This window comes from Triticum dicoccoides, chromosome 6A (genome assembly GCF_002162155.2).
Source record: "Triticum dicoccoides isolate Atlit2015 ecotype Zavitan chromosome 6A, WEW_v2.0, whole genome shotgun sequence".
In the NCBI taxonomy this organism is placed as follows: Eukaryota; Viridiplantae; Streptophyta; class Magnoliopsida; order Poales; family Poaceae; genus Triticum; species Triticum dicoccoides.
The window spans coordinates 353854023-353865520 of NC_041390.1; positions in this window are offsets into that span (position 1 = coordinate 353854023).

The following is an 11498-nucleotide window of genomic DNA, read 5'->3' on the forward strand; positions in this document are numbered from 1 at the left end:
CCCAATCATTTATTTCCGGATGGAGGGAATACATGTCAATATGTCATGCCTTTCTATTCTTCAGTACCTATTCCATCTCTGCTATAGCATGTTTTATAATTGAAGCACCATTCTTCTATATAAGGCATGCAAGGGGAAGACGACTATGTTAGAATCTGAAGGGTTACAAACCAGGTCTTTGCAAAAGATCCAAATGCCAGGAGATAATAAACCAACTCCATTTTTCATAGATACTGCTCCAGCACAGAGAAACCCAACTCCCACTGATAATAAGCAGATTCCAGTGGCCAAAGAACTAGTCCGCTCCAGTCCAGCAAAAGAATGTCAACTCCATTCTAAGAAGTGTGTGCGTATCCTCGCATCATGAAATTTTATAGCATTCTGATCATATTTTCTACATGTTTCTTACCCGTCTCTCTTTTAGAAAATAAGGTTAAACGATACAAGACTTCCTCCATTGGGATCGTATTCGAGGAAAATATCTTGCGGGAATACTCCGTGCTCCAATGCTGATGTAAGTACCTGTTGTATATCACTATATTTTTAGATCGGCATGTATTTTGTTAATCGGCCTGAATTTAACCTTTATCTGATCTAAAATTAGTTGTAGCAAAATGTTAAAGGCGCCAATGTTGATTTTTGTAAGGAAAACTGCCTGGTAGTTTTGCGTACTGAGCTGCATAATTGTGCTATCTCATATCACGCACATTACCGAATTGTAGTGCTTCTCTGGTTGCCCATTCATTCATTTTGTCAATGTTGCTTTCGTATTACCTTACCTGGCTGATGATAGCTGTGCCATATTGTGTTAATTTGGTGTAGGCTAGTTGCCCAAACGTTCGTTGTGTCAATGTTTCTTTCCTATTATCTGACTTGGCCAATGATAGCAATGCTAGTGTGTTAATTTTGTGCAGGCTGCTGAAGATAAGAAGACAAACTCTAAAAATAGCAAGGCAACCCCATTGTTTCTTTCCAGTAAATCTAGGCCAGGTAATATGGCAATAACTCATGATTAATTTGTTTGGTTCTCGTCCTAATTTATGTTATGATGCAGTGCTCAAGACACTCTCCACTATCAATAATACAAGCCTGCCAAAATCGCCATATGAATATGTTCAGTATCCTCTGTCTCGAATGCGACGGAATAAATGTATGTTTGTGAACCAATTAATGGCTGAAGCAATGATGGAAATGGTGGATGAATCAGAGGTGCAGAGTCGTGCGACACAACAACTGATCAATGTTTTCAGAGACAGTGTGGCAAAGCAGCAAGAACTTGCCCACATGCTTATGGGCGTCATCTGTGCTGAGGTTGCAGATTGTGACGTTGTAGATGGTTAGGTTCTGCTCATTTATTTGCACTGGCATCAATCTTTGATTGCCCAGTGGATGTAATTTCCTGTAATATATTCTGGATGTGCAACGTTATTCCCTGTATGCCGTACCTTTGCTTGTCGTAATGGGCTCAAATTATCTAATTTGGCCTAAAGACATGAACGAACTTTAGTGGGCCCATTAAGTTAATGGGCCGTTAATAGGCCGAAAGTTAATGGCCGGCCCTCTTACCTTCCGGGTCGTTAACATGCCGACATCAAAGCGGGCAACAGGTGGCCCCAATTTATTTCACAGGCCGTTAACAGGTCATTACTAAGTTTGGGCTACATATGGCCCAACTATACTGTAGGCCTTTAGCAGGCCAAAAGAGATAGCGGGCTTGTATTGGACCATGAAGAGCATGGGCTGCTAAGAGGCCGAAAGTCAGGTCGTATTGTAAACGGCCCAACTGTGTTGTGGGACTTTAGCAGGCTGAAAGAGAAACCGGGCTGGTATTGGACCATGAAGGGCATGGGCCGTTAAGAGGCCAAAACTAAGATCCGACTACAAATGGCCCAACTCATTTATGGTCCGTTAACAGGCCGAAAGGCACACAGGGCCGGGAATTGGCCCAACACTTAAATGGGTCGCTAAAAGGCCAAAACTCAGGTCCGACTACAATTGGCCCAACTGATTTATGGGCCGTCAACAGGCTGAAAGTGACACCGGGCCAGAAATTGGCCCAACACTTAAATGGGCCGCTAAAAGGCTGAAACTCAGGTCCGACTACAAATGGCCCATCAGATTTATGGGCCGTCAACAGGCTGAAAGACACACCGGGCCGGAAATTAGCCTAACATTTAAATGGGTCGCTAAAAGGCCCAAAGATGTACATCCTAAAAATTGGCCCATCCATTAAATGGGCCATTAACAGGCCGAAATCTCATCAGGCCGATATTGAGCCCAAATATATAGCGGGCTGTTAACGGGCTCGAACTGATGATGGGCTACAATGGTGTCGAATCTTTAATGGGCCGAATTGGCACATCTCGTATGGGCCGTGGGCTTAAATGGACCTGACACAAGTAGGCCTTATATGGGCTGGCCTGCTAATTTTTACTGGGCCGGCCTTTTTCACCGGAATGGGCCACTTTTGGGCCGTGCCATGTGTCGACCTATCATAGGCGCCTCCTGTCCAATGAGTGGATGAAATCTGTCTCAACGATGAGCCGACACGTGTTTCCTCTAGCCAATGATGATTTTACACGTGGAAAATCCCCATTGGTCGGGGCTGTTAACGGGTTATCGGATCCAAAACCCGACCCGATAGCTTAACGGCGTTCCGTTATGGTGGATGCCATGTGTTGGTAACCCTTGACGAAAGCACTTCTGTGACGCGCGATTTATCGTCATGGAAGTGGACACTTCCATGATGATAATTTTGGTAATGTCATGGAACACTTCTACGACAGCACAGGTATGACTATCTTGTTTCTGTCATAAATTTGTCATGGATGTACATGCATGACAAAAAAAGCAACCTACTGTGACAAACACGTATCATCATGGAAGTGTATTTTTTGTAGTGCTAGTCTCATCCGGTGTTTCCGTGAGAACGAGATACGTGCGACTCCTATCGGGATTGTTGGCACATCGGGTGGCTTTGCTGGTCTTGTTTTACCATTGTCGAAATGTCTTGTAACCGAGATTCCGAGATTGATCAGGTCTTCCCGGGAGAAGGAATATCCTTCGTTGACCGTGAGAGCTTGTGATGGGCTAAGTTGGGACACCCCTCTAGGGTTTGAACTTTCAAAAGCCGTGCCCGCGGTTATGTGGCAGATGGGAATTTGTTAACATCAGGTTGTAGAGAATTTGACACTTAACCTAACTAAAATGCATCAACCGCATGTGTAGCCTTGATGGTCTCTTTCCGGCAGAGTTCGGGAAGTGAACACGGTTCTTGTGTTATGCTTGAACGTATGTAGTTTCAGGATCACTTCTAGTTTCTCGACCATTGTGTTGCTTTTCTTCTCACTCTTATTTGCGTATGTTAGCCACCATATTTGATTAGTGCTTGCTGCAGCTCCACCTCATTACCCTATCCTACCCATAAGCTTAAATAGTCTTGATCTTGCGGGTGTGAGATTGCTGAGTCCTCGTGACTCACAGATACTTCCAAACAGTTGCAGGTGCCAATGATACCAGTGCAGGTGACGCAACCGATCTCAAGTGGGAGCTCGATGAAGATCTTGATCATTGCTTTGTGTCTTTTCCGGTTGATCAGTAGTGGTGCCCAGTTGGGACAATCGGGGATCTAGCATTTGGGGTTGTCTTCTTTTATTTTGGTTCCCTGGTCGGACCTTGATTGTACTCTGGATGATGTATGTTTACTTGTATTTGAGTGAATTCGCGATTGTAAGCCAACTCTTTATCCCTTTCTTATTCAGTACATGGGATCATGTGAAGATTACCCCACTTGCAACTAAACCTACCATGCGGCTATGCCTCCAAGTCGTGCCTCGGCACGTGGGAGATATAGCCGCATTGTGGGTATTATAATCGACCAGAGGGGGTGAATGGGAGATCAACAAATTCTTTCGAATGTTTGAATCTGGTCCAAACACAACAGCGAAAAAAGCTTGAACAAAAGTAAACTTAGGTAGGAATCCTACTAAGGTACAAATCCTTCGATACAGGAAGTGATGATAGCACGAGTATAGTAGACAACGGGTTTAACTATCATGATAGTAATGCAGTAAGCAAGCAATTGCGACAGCATGAATGAAAACGAAATACAGACAACGATATAAATGAAGGCAGAGGTGCTAGTGCTAGAATACTGCTCAAATGATACGAGAGGTATCCATGAGTTATCACATGAAGGATAAATGATCAAATCATAAACAAATACACGATCATCATAGAGCGCTAAAGATAATTCCTGAAAGAAAAGCTGAGTGACAAGAAAGGACTAGTGGTGCTCGATGGCGACAAGTGTATTTGGTAGACCAGTTCATCCTTCTACCAAAGGACTACGTCTGGTTGGAGGGACTTGTGATTGAACACAGGAGAAAACCTCTCTCCGTCCTATTCTCCTTCAACTAGGAGATGATCAGACTCTAGTAGATTTCACTCATGGTAGATTCTTATCGGTGATCTCCAAACCTTCGACAGACTTCCTTCGCAAACTAGAGTTACTCTTGGTTGTTGAATATCTTGCTCGGTGAAGATAACAACTCTTCAACACTCGGGCCGACACCTATCAATATAGAGAGTGTGTAGCTCTCACGAGTAATAGGTAAAATAAATCTAACTCTGAACTATTGTGATGCTCTTCCACTATCTAAGTTTTGGTTCTTGGTTTTCTCTCGATGGATGTTAAACTCAAATCACTCGGAGAGGGATGCTCAATCAATCTTCTCAGAAATCTTAAGGGGAGTAACCAACAGACAACATCAGGGCAGGGTGGCTATTTATAGCTACGTCCTTCCCTCAAGGGAAATGACCAAAATGGATATGTGAGTAGCCAATGGTCGAACGACACAAGTCCAACAGTCAGAATTTGAGCACAACGGTAACATTCCTTGCGAAGCAAGAAATGCTAGCTCCTCAATCTGAAAGATATCTCCTGTAACACCGAAGAAATATGTCTTCTATTGAAAGGTAATCATTCAGAGCATAAAGAGATTTCTCTCAGCCTTGCATAGGTTGTGGGCTAAGCATCACAACGGATCTAAGTTCGAGAACCTATACCCCTCTTAATAGTATGGAGGTCCTAAGACTCAAGAAAGAGAAAAGAACAACGAAGTAAATTCTATGTCTATGCTTTGCCTTGGGCAATTCATAATAGCATAATATGGTATAGCCCTCGGCATCGGGAAAATCTCCTTGATCCTCCATGGTCCTCATGAAAATTATCTGAAAACACTGATGTGGCGACAATTTTGAAAACTATCCCCATGGCAACACTTTTGTTCTCCCACACCTCGTGAATCTTTGAGGTCCTCCGTGTTACTTTCGTCGAACAAATAACGAGGTTGACACACATGTCATTAAAATGACAATCCCTTGGCTCCGGCCTCATGCGTACTGTGACACACATGCTGATAAGTCTCCAACGTATCTATAATATTTTTATTGTTCCATGCTATTATATTATCTGTTTTGGATGTTTTATATGCATTAATATGTTATTTTATATTATTTTTGGGACTAACCTGTTAACCTAGAGCCCAGTGCCAGTTCATGTTCCTGTTTTTTCCCTGATTTTGAGTTTCGTAGAAAAGGAATACTAAACGGAGTCCAAACGGAATAAAACCTTCAGGATGATTTTTCTTGGCCAGAAGACAAACCAGGAGACTTGGAGATCAAGTCGGAGGAGTCACGAGGCGGCCACAAGGACGGAAGGTGCACCCCCCCACACTTGTGGGCCCCTCATGGACCTCCTGACCTAATTCTTTCGCCTGTATATACTCTTATATCCCCAAACCACCAGAACAAGCCATGAAAACACCTCTCCACCGTCGCAACCTTCTATACCCGTGAGATCCGATCTAGGGGCCTTTCCCAGCGTCCTGCGGGAGTGGGATTCGATCACGGAGGGCTTCTACATCAACTCTATTGCCCTTCCGATGAAGCGTGAGTAGTTTATCTCAGACCTACGGGTCCATAGCTAGTAGCTAGATGGTCTCTTCTATCTCTTTCATTCTCAATACCATGTGCTCCTTGATGTTCTTGGAGATCTATTCGATGTAATACTCTTTTCCAGTGTGTTTGCCGAGATTCGATGAATTGTGGATTTATGATCAGCTTATCTATGTATATTATTTGAATATCCTCTGAATTCTTACATGCATGATTTGATATCTTTGTAATTCTCTTCGAACTATCAGTTTCGTTTGGCCAATTAGATTGGTTTTTCTTGCAATGGGGGAAGTGCTTAGATTTGGGTCCAATCTTCCGGTGTCCTTTCCCAGTGATAGTAGGGGCAGTAAGGCACGTATTGCTTTGTTGCCATCGAGGATAAAAATATGGGGTTTTCATCATATTGCTTGAGTTAATTCCTCTACATCATGTTGTCTTACTTAATGTGTTACTCTATTCTTCATGAACTTAATACTCTAGATGCAGGCAGGAGTTGGTCGATGTGTGGAGCAATAGTAGTAGATGCAGAATCGTTTTGGTCTACTTGACACGGACGTGATGCTTGTATTTCATAATCATTGCCTTAGATATCGTCATTACTTTGCGCTTTTCTATCAATTGCTCGACAGTAATTTGTTCACCCATCGTATTATTTGCTATATTGAGAGAGGCCTCTAGTGAAACCTATGGCCCCCAGGTCTATCTTCCATCATATAAGTTGAAACTTCTAGTTATCGACTAGAGGGGGGATGAATAGGCGATTTTTATGAAAGTCTTCAAAACACGGAGGATTTGAAGCCAAATAGTAGAAATGAACCTATTGATATGCAGCGGAAGGTAGACTACACTAGACAAGTCATAGTCAAGTAAGCAATGAAGTGAAAGCACGAAGACTATCAGCAGCTAGTAGTATGGATCAGGATGGAAGATAGTATGAAGCCAAACAGTAAACAGTCTTCACTCAGTGAAGTCAATCAGATCATACAGGCAAGCAATGACTTCACGAAGACAAACTGTAAAGTAAAGGGAAGTGAAGGATAGAACTAGTAGCTTGATGAAGACAAGGATTTGGTAGACCAGTTCCAGTTGCTGTGACAATTGTATGTCTGGTTAGGGAGGCTAAGATTCAACTTAGAAGACCACGTCTTCACCTTATTCCCCTTGAGCTAAGGACACACAGTCCTTGCCCAATCACTCTGGTAAGTCTTCAAGCTAGACTTTCAAACCTTCACAAACTTCATTCACCGGCGATCCACAATGATTCTTGGATGCTCAGAACGCGACGCCTAACCGGCTGGAGGATTCACAGTCCTCAAGTGTAACAAGTCTTCAGATCATGCAGACAGAAAGACTTCAGTGATGCCTAACACTCTTTGGCTCTGGGTGTTTGGGGCTTTGTCCTCGCAAGGATCTCTCTCTCAAATGCTTCGGAGGTGGGTTGCTCTCAAACGACAAAAGCCATGCACTAACTCTGAGCAGCCATTGATTTATGGTGTAGGGGGTGGGTTATTTATAGCCAGGAGGCAACCCGACCTAATTTGTCCAAAATGACCATGGGTCACTAAGGAACTGACACGTGTCCAATGGTCAGATTCCAAACACACGTGGCAGCTTGACTTGGGCTGCAAGTAAAGCTGACTTATCCAGCTGTGGATAAGATTTGCTCTCATTGTCTTCACTTGAAGACATAGGATTTGGTTGAGCATCACATCAGTCACTCTGGCTTTGTTCACTTGGACCCCACTTAACAGTGCGGTGGTTCCTATGACTCAACAAAGAAGAAAAGGAAACTACGAAACAACTATGTCTTCGCACTCCATAGTCTTCATACGATGTCTTCTCATGTCATAGTCTTCAATGTGAACTCTTCATAGACCACCATTGTCTTCAATGTCTTCACACATTTTTAGGGGTCATCTCTGGTAGGTAAACCAAATCAGTATGGGACTACTACCTGTGTTATCCTGCAATTCTCACAAACACATTAGTCCCTCAACCAAGTTTGGCGTCAATACTCCAAACCCAACTAGGGGTGGCACTAGATGCACTTACAATCTCCCCCTTTTTGGTGATTGATGACAAACTGGTTGAAGTTTTCAACGGGGATAAAAGTATGTGAAAGTTTGAGGATTAAAGTATTGTCTTCATAAGTAGCAAAAGGCTCCCCCTGGAGATGTGCATATAAGCAGTTTGCTTTGGAATGCAAATGCACATGGCAGGTTTTACTTTGTGGAGATCCTCTTCAACTTATGAAGACAATTCATTATACATATAAATATATAACAAAGATAATGGCATGCATACTAAAAAACGGACGTCTGCGAAATGACTTCATGCAGAATTTATCATCGCATTACAGAGTAGCAGACGACCATCGAGTTTAAGTGTTACAAACCAAAGAACCAAATGTATCAAAAGATGAGAGTTGTAAACACTTGTCAAAAATAGTGCAACCACCCATAAGGACCTGCTTGAAGACTATCAACTCATATGCTTCCCCCCCTTTTGTCAGTAATGACCAAAAAGGTTTGAAGACATAGAGTATCTACTTGTTCCCATAAGGAGTAGATGAAGGTGCAGGGTCAACTCTGGAGTTCGGTGGCGCGGAAGGGCCTGGTGCAGTGTCGAGATGAAGTGAAGCCATGGTTGGTGAAGTGGAATCATCTTCTTCATCGACGACTCTCACAACAACAGTTGTAGCCGAAGATGAATACTCAGAATCTTCTATTGAGGGAGTGTGATGCCAGCTTGCATTGCGTGGAGGTCTGGAATCAAATTTGAAGCCCTTAGTGAAGCCATCTTCGCGGAGATCTTCTTCAGGGCATAGTAGTGTGAGACTCTTCCAGGACCGCCGACGGGCTTCATGGGCCATGAACGAGTTCTTGGTGGCCAAGTTTCTGATGTGATTGATGTCCACCAAAATACTCTGCATCTAACGCTTTAGCCAGTCATGATGCTTATCCTGCTTCTGGTGTAAGGCCACAAGAAGCTCTCAGCCATTGAGTGCACGATAAAGCTTCTGAGGGCTTTGAGCTATGGTACTGTCAGTGGCTTTTGTGTTTGCACGATGAGGCACATGTATATTGCCAGCCAGAGAATAAGCAGGGGTTCTAGCATTGGGGACATGAATTTCTTCTATTGGTTGCGTGAAGCTTTGATGATCAACATTATGAAGATATAGAGACTCCTTGGCAGGCTCTAGGTAGATGGCTTCGACGGACAGATCAACCTCAGCCAGAAAGACAAGATGGTTGCGAGCTAAGGGTTGATAGTCAACATAAGAGTGGAGCTTGATCAGGCGCATCACCCATGGAGCATAAAACTTCAGGCCAAACATATCAATCCCAGATGCAGCAAGTTGTCTGATGAAGAAATCCTGGGTGTTGAATATGATGCCATTGATGATGTAAAACACCAAAGTCTTCATGGCTCCTTCAAGTTTGGCTTCAGCAGTATATCCCTTGATTGGCCATAGAGTACGCCTCAGAATATGATAGACTGTGTGTGGCAAGTACTCGAGGTCTTTGACGAAGAATTCTTTGGGGTAATCAGCATCTTGGGGCAGTGGCTTCATCATGATGAGCATCTCACTCATATTGGGTTCAGGCCTCTGGAAGATGCTCTGCAATTCATCGCGATGATGTTGACAACTAGGCTCATAGAAATCGCCTGGAGTGGGCAGGGAAGTAAGCTCAATGATGTCTTGATCTTTGGCTTCATGATGTACGTCACCTGACATCCACTCAAGGACCCACGTCTTCAGATCCCTGTTGTAGCCACGAATGTGAAGAGTGGCATAGAACTACATCAGAAGCTCTTCATTCCAGTGTCCCTTGTCAGTAATGAATTAGAGAAGACCAACCTCCCTAAAACAGTCAAGAGCTTCTTCAAGGCAGGGCAGCCCAGCAATAGCTTCACAATCAAGGCGCATGTGTGGAAAGATTCGCCCCTAATTATATAGAATGCGGGAGTAGTAGTTGCGCTGCTGATAGCTCCAGAATTGATCGGATGAGATCTTTGGCTTCGAGTACAGACTCTTGGTGCTATCGAAGAAGGTATTGTGTGCCCTAAAGATGTTCACGTTGAACGATCCTGGGGATGTTGCAGCACCTGGAAACCTTGGCAGCCTGGGCTTTGGCTTCTGAACTTGTGGCCTCTGCTCCACATGATAGTCATATTGAGGTCCGAGAGCAGTGGGAGGCACCATGACGGGCCATCGAACTATGACAAGTTCACCACGATTATAGGCATGTTCAATGGTGTGAGGCCTAGGAGGTGGAACAGTTCATAGTGACTTCAGGTTGTACTTGAGCTTCAGGCACCACATTAGTTTCAGGTTCCACATTGACTTCAGGCGCCACATTGTCTTCAGCCATGACAGTGTCATTGGCTTCAACTTCATTGTTTGTGGCAACCTCAGTAGTTTCAACCTCCGTCTGTTCAATAATAGCAGGGTCGGGCACAGACTCATTCTCCTTGAGAATGACTTGGTCAATAGCAGGGGGTGTAGAAACTCTTTCTTCTTCTCTTGGTTCTTCATTTTCTTCATCGGCTGATGCAGCCAGAATGTCTTTAGCAGCTTTAGCTTCAGACTCGGAGACACTCACAGTTGGGGTGGCTTCAGGGAACACTTGACATGCTACTGAGCTTTGTTGCACTTCCCCTTCTGGAATGCTCGACATGGTGACCTGGGGCCTGGGGCCTTTGCGAAGCCTGTGAAAAGCGGGTGACGCCTATGGTGTAACACCCTCGATGCGACTATAGCTCCCACGTGTCGAGGCATGACTTAGAGATATAATCGCATTGAAGGCATATGTCGCAAGTTAGGCAATCTTCACAACATCCCATGTAATATGATAATAAAAGGGGAGATAACATAGTTGGCTTACACTCGCCACATCAATCAAGTACATAAATAACATTACATCAACCAAACACTCATGGCCCGACTACGGCGCCAAAATAAAAGAGAACCCAACATGTGACAACGGTCCCGTTCACCCCCAACTGGGCACCACTACTGATCATCGGGAAAGGTAACATAGTAACGTTGAGAGTCTTCGTCAAACTCCCACTTGAGCTCATACGCGTCTCCTGGAGCGGAATCATCAGGCCCTGCATCTGGTGTAATAGTAATCTGTGAGCCACAGGGACTCGGCAATCTCGCACCCTCGCGATTGAAACTATTTAAGCTTACAGGAATGGCAAGGTAAATATAAGTGGAGCTGCAGCAAGCGACTAGCAAGTATGGTGGCTAACTTATTCGCAAAAGAGAGCGAGAAGAGGAGGCAAAGCGCGAGCGAGAAACTAGAGAGCAACCTGTGCAAACATTACTCCAACACCGTGTCCACTTCCCGGACTCCGCCGAGAAGAGGCCATCACGGTAACACACTCGGTTGATTCATTTTAATTAAATTAAGGTTCAAGTTATCTACAACCGGACATTAACAAATTCCCATCTGCCCATAACCGCGGGCACGGCTTTCAAAAGTTCAATCCCTGCAGGGGAGTCCCAACTTAGCCCATGACAAGCTCTCACG